A 9600-nucleotide genomic window follows, 5' to 3' on the forward strand; every position below is an offset into this window, starting at 1 on the left:
CCTGTTCAGTACGATTTGGCTACATAACGACAGGCTGAGTATTTACTAAATAAGAAAATGGACTCAACTTGACCAGAACTCAGTAAAGTCTGTGCAGCGTCTCACACACTCTCTCTCTCTGCCCCCCCCCCTCTCTCGTATATGTTCTGTAGTCAGTCTTACTGTACAGATTTGTATAGAATGAACTGTCATGGTGTTTTTTCGTAGTCTTAAGAGGAGGTGACTCTGGTCATACCTGTTGCTGCTGTGACAGTGCTTCACTTCAGCACCAGACGCTGTCTGTCTGCAGCGCTGCTCTGTTCCACTTATTATCACAGCGTTATGTTAAGAAAATGATCAAATAAGTGAAAGTCACAGTCTAAATAACATTGTGGGCCATATGTCACTACTGTAGGGCAAGTTTCTGACCCCTGATTCACAAACAAATAAAAGAGGTGGGGGGTGGGCGTGCGATATTACCTATTGAGCCACCTTGGATCACCGCGGCAGCCCTAATTACAACGCCATTAACCAAAGACTGGGATAATGTTGAATGCTGATTTAAAGGTTAACTCCTGCACACGGTCTATTAAGTAAATCAAGAATATTTTTCTTTGTCTTGATTTAAACCGCTCGGACATTTTTGTTTTCCTCCTTCATGGACTCGAGCCAACGTCACAAGATTAAAGTCTGATGATTTTCTGTCCTCACTTTATACTGATGTAAAGGGTTAAAAAAAGTGTATATAATTCATTAAAATGTGTATCGTCTAAAGCTAAAAACAAAGGTTATCAAAAAGTAGAAAATGGATTACAAGATTTGAAAATTGTGTTAAAAGTCATTGGGACAGTCAGAACAAATGTATTGAGTTAAAAATAGACCCCAATATATTTTTTTATGTGTATGTGTCTAAAATAGCTGTTTAGAGCCGAATTCCAGTGCACTGAACTTGTTACTATGTTATTGCAATCCTCAATCAGGTCACTAGAGGGCGCATAGCGCTTGTGAGGAGCATAATACCCCAAAGAGGCAAGTTCTAAACTGTGTTGCTTCTTTGTATTTACATACAGGTGGTGTAGGAGCCATAAATGTAAGTTGATTGTGTATTTGGTGTCATGGGTTGTTTACTGATTTGTTTATTGTTTACGGTCTGCTTGTTACTGGTGGTGGGTGTGTTCACCGGAAATCTCGTGGTGATGGCAGTGATTATATGGGCCGCACTCACCTGTTCACCTGGTTTTTTGGCTTGGATGGAGAGAGGGGGTGAGCGTGGGAAGAGACAATTTGTGTTGACCGCCACACTATACTGCACTGCGATCGCAAGTTTATTTGATGATCCGAAAACAGCGTTTGTAGTATCTTGTTTTGTTTTGGAAGAATAAATGACTAAAGCATCTTGGATCTGGAAGTCATTTATAACAACAGCGCGTCACAGCTTCACTCCCGTGTTTAGTCCCTCGCGGCAAACTTTTTTGACGACCTGCAAAGGCTGATATAGCCGCAATATTAGTCAACAGAAAGCTTTTAAGTAAAGTTTTGATCTGCGGAATTGGATCTCAGCGGAACCTTTGGATCGCTTTGATGACATGGAAATCAGCTGTTTCGGAGGAATGCTCATCCATTAATCCTGACGCCACTCAACACAGCAATGAAAGCGGTATGTAACATTGTGTCAATTCTTGCTGTGTAAGTTGTTTTGTTTGAACAGTTTTGGATTTGTTACTACTGCTTGTCCATTGGGGACGTGTTGTTGCTTGTGTGTGTTGTTGGTTGTTGTCGGATGTTTATGAGACGGAAGTGGCTGGATTAATTGTGGAATTTAGCCGAGTGAGCTCACAGCTGTGCTGTGTTTGGTGCGCAGCGCACGGATTAATGTGGTGTGAATTTGTCAATGACTCAAAATGGATGAACAGAAAAGAGAAGTCAAACTCACCGCAAAGGCTTTGGTCCATAAAGTTGAAAAGCTCCAAAAAGGTCGTCAAACAAAGGTTCACAAAATGAAAGGTGCAATAAAAGCAATTAAAGAGCTCATGCAAAAGGATGACAATGTTAAAGGAGTGCACTCACAGCTACAGGATTTAAAGAAACTAATGGAGGAAACAACCCTGTTACACGAGTCTGTGATGCCTTTACTTCCAACCGAGGAACAGGAAAAACAACAGGAATGGTTTTCAAGTATACTCAAGTACAACACTGGGTTTATCGAGGATACGAAACAATGGATTTCTGAAACTGGAAGGAAAGTGCTGAATAACGAGCATTTGGCAACAAATGATGAATTAAACAAACAACAGGATGGCAACAATTCTCATAATTCAAAACCTTCTGGTCAAAATGTGGAAAACTCTGTTGCACAGGATGAAATTAATCCCTGTGACAGTGTGTCAAATGCAGGGAGCAGAGGTTCTAAACGGAGCTCTGCTGGTTCTAACACTTCATCTACATCTTCAGCACGGATCAAAGCAGAGGCTGATATGGCTGCTCTTTTTGCAAGACAAGGGTTATTAAAGACAAAGCATGGATTGGAAGAACAAGAGGAGCAGCTAAGGAAAAAGAAGGAAGAATTTGAACTTGAAGTAGAAATAGCCGCATCAATGGCTAAAGTGAATGTGTTAAGAGGCTCTGGAGGGTCAAATGTTGCTAGTCAAGCATCATGGCACTCCAATGGTATGAACTCTCATCTTGAAAGAGAGCAAAGGAAAGTTGCAACACTCAATGCTGATGCAGTAGTTTTTATGCCTGCCATAAGAGGCCGCCTTGATTCACATCAACAAAGTAAGGGCATACGTCCCAAGGAGAAAATGATTTTTTCAGATTCAGAACCTCAATACACATGGTCAAGACACTCCGAGGGTCAGTCACAACCACAGGCTCAAGACCAAATGAGTCAACCTGCAGCACAGGCACCAATCAGTAATGATCAGAGTCAAATAATAACTGTTTTGGAGAAACAAAATGAAATCACTGCCCTCTTAGTGCAGCAACAGTCTCTTTCATTTTTACCTAGAAGGGACATTCAGATTTTTGATGGTGACCCATTGCAATACCACACTTTCAGAAGAGCTTTTGAGGCCAGCATAGAAGAGAAAACTGGCAACCCTAAAGATTGCTTGTATTTCCTAGAGCAATACACCAGGGGGCAGCCTAGGGAACTTGTCAGAAGCTGTCAGCATCTGTCTTATGACAGAGGTTATGCCAAAGCTAAAGCTTTGCTCCAAGAACATTTTGGCAATGCACAGAAGATAGCCTCTGCCTATATGGAAAAGGCTCTCTCATGGACTTCAATAAAATCAGAGGATGTGAAAGCTCTGCAGGAATACAGCTTGTTTTTGAGAGGATGCTACAATGCCATGCAGGAGGTGGAATACATGGATGAATTAAACATCCCTGCCAATATGCTGGCTATTATCAAAAAGTTGCCTTACAAACACAGAGACAGATGGAGAACTGTGGCCTGTGAATTGCAAGAAAGGCGTAGCCGTAGAGCTACAGTTAATGACATTGTTAACTTCATTGAGAGACAGGTGAAGATTGCAAGTGATCCATTGTTTGGAGACATACAGGATACCTCACCAACAGTGTTAAACAAAGATAATCGGAAACCAAAACTCCTGCTTCGTTCAAGGGCAAAAGGGAGTAGCTTTGCAACCACAGTTACAACAGTGGAGAGGAAGGTTGATGCTGGACCCAGGATCAAGCAGAAACTCATAAACGGTGCAACATTTTGCCTGTTTTGTGGGACGGAACACACATTGGATCTGTGCCTTCAATTGGAAAGAAGGGTGCACAGTGAGAAAATTGCTTTCTTAAAGGAACATGGAGTGTGTTTTGGCTGTTTGTGTTTTGGACACATGAGCAAAGACTGCAGGAAGCGTTTGACATGCAAAGTATGCAACCTGAAGCATCCAAGTATACTTCATGTTCATCAAAAGGTGAAGAACAGTGACTCAATGCAAGCCACCTCTCTGTTCAGTCTAGTGCTCTTACCGGGGCCGGTGTACAGGACTGTACGCTATCTATTGTACCAGTTCGTGTCAAGTCTAAAAAAGGGGATCAGACACTGATTACCTACGCCTCCCTGGATCCTGGGAGCTCGGCATCGTTTTGTACCGAACGGCTAATGAACTCACTAAATGTCAGAGGAAGACGGACAGGCATTCTTCTTCGTACCATGGGTCAGGAGAAAGTGGTTGGAAGCCATATTGTTTCAGACTTGGAAGTAGCTGCATTGGACAATGATTGTTCTTGTGAACTACCTGATATCTTCACACAGAAAAGCATGCCCGTGCATCAAGGTAACATTCCTCGTCAGGAAGATGTACCAATGTGGCCACATCTGAAAGATGTTAAAATAACAGCGGTTGATTCAGGAATTGACCTGCTAATCGGAACAAATGTTCCAAAGGCATTGGAGCCATGGCAAGTTGTTCGGAGTGTAGATGGAGGACCATATGCAGTCAAAACTATGTTGGGCTGGACTGTGAATGGGCCTCTTAGAAGAGTTGAAATCAGTGACACTTCTCACGGACCACAGGATGTCATGGTTAACAGGATCTCTGTTGCAAAACTGGATGATCTGTGGAAGCAGCATTTAAAGTTTGATTTCCCTGAATGCAGTCAGGATGAGCAGGTTGGATTCTCAAGAGAGGATGAGAATTTTATGGCGCATGTCACTGCCTCTGCAAAGTTGGTGGATGGACACTACAGTATTGGGTTACCTTTTAGCAGAGGTTATTAGTCCAAAACCCTGACAACAACACAGAGTTCAGACCAGGAGGCAGAGCTGCAGTCTTACACACTTCTCTGCGCCTCCCTTAGATCTGTCTCCCAGTCACTATAGCTGTAATTCTGAATCGAACTGTAGTTATACTATAGGTACTGTGTCTGTCCCCCGGCCCAGACCCGTTTTTATAAGTCATCCAAACGGCGTGGATCGTCAAAATCTCATTAGAATCAAAACTACGAATACGATTCTGCTACAAGATCGGAGGATTCACTGCAGACTTTTGAACATTAGGTCCTTAGCATCCAAGTCTCTTTAAGTGAATGATCTGATATCAGATCAGCACATTGATTTACTTTTTTTGACTGAAACCTGGCTGTGTCGAGATGAATATGTTAGTTTAAATGAATCCACTCCTCCCAGTCATTTTTGTACTCATATACCTCGAGACACCGGACGAGGTGGTGGAGTAGCAGCTATTTTTAATTCCAGTCTTTTAGTTAATCCTCGACCAAAGCTGAATTTTTCTTCTTTTGAAAGCCTTGTTCTTAGTCTTCCACATCCAGTCTCAAGAACCTTTCAGCCAGTTCTAGTTGCTGTAGTTTACCACCCTCCTGGCCCATATTCTGAGTTTTTATCTGAATTTGCAGAATTTTTATCAGACTTAGTCCTTAGCAGTGATAGAATAATTGTTGTAGGTGACTTCAATATCCATGTGGATGTTGATAATGATAGCCTGAGCATAGCTTTCATGTCACTATTAGACTCTATTGGTTTCACCCAGGGTGTAAACGAACCTACTCATCGTTTTAACCACACCCTGGATCTTGTTTTAGCTTATGGAATTGAAATCCATAACCTTACAGTTTTCCTAGAAAATCCTCTGCTATCAGACCATTTTTTTTATTACATTCGATTTTGTCCTACCAGAATTACCTCTGCCTGGAAGAGGTGTGCTCTCTAGAAGTTTGTCGGATAGTGCTGTGGCTAGATTTAAGGAAGCTATTTCAGCTGTTTTTGATTCAGTACCGTGTTTCAACCCAGTTGGAAACTCTTATGATAGCTTTAGTCCCTCTCAGCTAGATCAGTTTGTTGATAGTGCAGTGGATTCGCTGAGAGTTACTCTGGATTCGATTGCTCCCCTGAAACAGAAGGTTGTCAAGCGGCGGAGAGTGGCTCCATGGTTCAACTCAGAAACCCGTACTCTGAAACAATCGTCGCAGAATTTTGAAAAAATATGGTGCTCGACCAAAACGGTAGAATCTCGTTTCTTCTGGCAGGATAGTCATAGAAGATATATGAAGGCTCTACGTCACGCCCAAGCTGCCTACTACTCCTCTCTAATCGAGGAAAACAAAGGCAATCCTAGATAACTTTTCAGCACTGTAGCCAGGCTGACAGAGAGTCATGGCTCCATTGAGCCTTGTATTCCTCTAGCCCTCAGCAGTAATGACTTCCTGAGCTTTTTCAACAACAAAGTTCTAGACATCAGAGACAAAATTGGTAACCTCCTGCCCTTACCTGGTGCGGATACGTCTGATACGGCAGAGACAGTTCCAGGACCAGATATTAGCCTCGATTGTTTTTCTCCAATTGACCTTTCAGAGCTATATTCCATTTTTTCTGCGTCGAAACCGTCAACCTGTACTTTGGACCCAATCCCAACCAAGCTGTTTAAGGAAGTCTTTCCCTTAGTTAGCAACTCCATATTAGATATGATCAATATGTCTTTACTGGCAGGCTATGTACCACAGGCATTTAAAGTAGCGGTAATCAAACCTCTACTTAAAAAGCCTACTCTGGACTCAGGAACTCTGGCTAATTACAGGCCTATATCCAACCTTCCTTTTTTCTCAAAGATCCTGGAGAAGGTGGTAGCTAAGCAGCTGTGTGACTTTCTCCATGACAACAGTTTATTTGAGGAGTTCCAGTCAGGTTTTAGAGTCCACCATAGCACTGAGACTGCACTAGTTAGAGTTACAAACGATCTACTTCTAGCCTCAGACAGGGGACTTCTGTCTGTGCTCGTCTTGTTAGATCTTAGTGCTGCTTTTGACACCATTGACCATCGGATCCTGTTGTACAGACTGGAGCATTTGCTTGGAATTTCAGGGACTGCTTTAAGTTGGTTTGAATCCTACTTATCAGACCGATCTCAGTTTGTACATGTTAATGATGAGTCCTCTATGCACACTAAAGTTTGCCATGGAGTCCCACAAGGTTCAGTGCTTGGACCAATTCTTTTTACATTATATATGCTTCCTCTGGGAAATATTATGAGGAAACACTCCATACAGTTTCATTGTTATGCAGATGATACTCAGCTTTATGTATCAATGAAGCCCGATGGTACCAGTCAGTTATGTCAGCTAGAAACGTGCCTTAAGGACGTTAGGACCTGGATGACAAGACATTTTTTGCTACTTAACTCAGACAAGACTGAAGTTATTGTGCTAGGCCCTAAGAATCTCAGAGAGACTTTTTCTAGTGATTTGACTGTCCTTAGTGACATCAGCCTGGTATCTAGCACCACTGTTAGGAATCTAGGAGTTCTTTTTGATCAAGATATGTCTTTTAGCTCTCACATCAGTCAAGTTTCAAGAACAGCCTACTTTCACCTTCGTAATATATCCAAGATCCAAGTGATGCAGAGAAACTAGTTCATGCATTTGTTACCTCCAGACTGGATTATTGTAACTCTCTTTTGTCAGGGTGCTCTGGCAAATCTCTAAAGATTCTTCAACTGGTCCAGAATGCTGCAGCTCGTGTACTGACCAGAACCAGGAAATGGGACCACATCACTCCTGTCCTGGCTTCTCTGCACTGGCTCCCTATACAGTCTAGAATAGAATTCAAGATCCTTCTTCTCACCTACAAAGCTCTAAATGGCCAGGCACCATCTTACCTGAAGGAGCTACTAGTGCCGTACTGTCCCTCGAGAGCATTGCGGTCCCGGAGTGCAGGCCTGCTGGTGGTACCTACAGTCTCCAAGTGTACTATGGGGGGTAAAGTCTTCAGTTATCGGGCTCCTCTCCTCTGGAACCGCCTTCCAGCCGGGGTCCAGGAGGCAGACACAGTCTGTATTTTTAAGAATAGACTTAAAACTTTCCTTTTTGATAAATCTTATAGTTAGGGCCGGTGCTGGCGTAGACCAGCTCTTAGTTATGCTGCTATAGGCTTAGACTACCGGGGGAACTGGCACCCTGAGCTCCTCTCTCTCTCTCTCTCTCTCTCTCTCTCTGTGCATATACAGTACATCATATTACTGCATGTATCTATCTATAAATCTCAGTCACTAACCACCTACTTTCCTGGGAGCTCTTGAGCTCTCCTAGGCTCCTCAAGATCGTCGGTTGACGGCTTGCCAGAACAACCCCCACCCCACCACTACCCCCTCCCCACCGGATCGTGGGTTGGCGGCCTGCCAGAACAACCCCCCCCCCCACACGCACACCCTCCCCTCCCCACCGGATTGCTGATGGATGGTCTACCTCCCCCCACCCCCTTGCTCTCTATCCCTCTTCCTGCATCTTATCCCATCTCTCCCCCTATCCCTTTCCAAGCCCGGCGCAGTCTAGGCCTGTGAAAACTGTTTCGTCATGAGCCGGGGATCCGGCCGAAGATTTCTGCCTTTTAATAAGGCAGTTTTTTCTTTTCCACTGTAACTTTTGCTGCTTTGCTAAAGTGCTCATGATGGATAGGCCGGATCTTTGTAACATAGCAATAAGTAAGGTCTTTTACCTGCTTTTTGTAACATAAGAATGAGTAAGGTCTTTTTACCTGCTCTTTTGTAATGTTAACAGACAAAGAGTGAGGTATTTTACCTGCTTGTGTAAATAAAAATTGATTGATTGATTGAATTGATTGATTAAAGGAAAAAGATGTAAAAAAAAAAAAAGAGAGTGGCAGAACAACGAGCTCTGAGCCTCAAGAAGAGGTTTTCAAAGGATGCTGCATTTCATGGTGATTACACTGCTTGTATGAATGAAATAATCTCTAAGGGATATGCAGAGGAAGTGCCAAAGGAGGATCTGGAATGCAGGGATGGTCGTGTATGGTATATACCACACCATGGTGTATACCATCCAATAAAGAAAAAGATTCGAGTTGTGTTTGACTGTGCTGCAACCTTTCAAGGAACCTCTTTAAATGCACAGCTCCTGCAAGGACCAGACCTTACTAGCACATTGGTAGGAGTCATGACCCGGTTCAGAAAGGAGCCTGTAGTACTCATGGCTGACATTGAGGCCATGTTTCATCAGATACGGGTACCTGTTGAGGATGCAGATCTGCTACGGGTTAGGGTTATCTTGTTTTGTTTTGGAAGAATAAATGACTAAAGCATCTTGGATCTGGAAGTCATTTATAACGACAGCGCGCCACAGCTTCACTCCCGTGTTTAGTCCCTCGCGGCAAACTTTTTTGACGACCTGCAAAGGCTGATATAGCCGCAATAGGTGGGTTTATTGTCCTCAAAATCACAAGCATGGACACCAGTATAATGGTTAAGAGTGTTGGGAATTTAGTAAGTGAAGTATAACGGTTGTAGTTGAGTATTTTTACAGTTAGGTATGAGTGAAAAGTAGATGTTAAGCATGCTAGGCTAGCGCACCTGTTGCTAGTAAGTAATAAGATTACGGAGCACGTGGAAATGCTGAGACACATTAAAGGGGTTTGTTTTGCTAATGATTCAGAAATCAGAGCTAATGTAAACATGTCATGTTCTTATTTGTGTATATGTTTCTTGTTGACTTGAAATAGAGACAGTTGTGTGTGAATGTGTGATATTTGAGGCTGAGTATGCTAATTTGAGTAAGTAAAAAACACAGCTACTCAGGTTAAAATTGTATATATTTAATAAATAAATAAATCCTGCAGCCGAGCTGAACACAGCTAAA

At 42.8% G+C, this 9600-nt stretch overlaps 1 long non-coding RNA gene across 1 annotated transcript; it reads left to right on the forward strand.

Moving 5' to 3' along the window:
* Nucleotides 1-682: 682 nt before the first annotated feature.
* Nucleotides 683-9600, forward strand: LOC132975953 (uncharacterized). Its single transcript, XR_009673344.1, has 2 exons — nt 683-1049; nt 9160-9600. It is a non-coding gene; the product is annotated as an uncharacterized LOC132975953 (long non-coding RNA).

Source organism: Labrus mixtus, chromosome 6 (genome assembly GCF_963584025.1).
Source record: "Labrus mixtus chromosome 6, fLabMix1.1, whole genome shotgun sequence".
NCBI classification, from domain to species: Eukaryota; Metazoa; Chordata; class Actinopteri; order Labriformes; family Labridae; genus Labrus; species Labrus mixtus.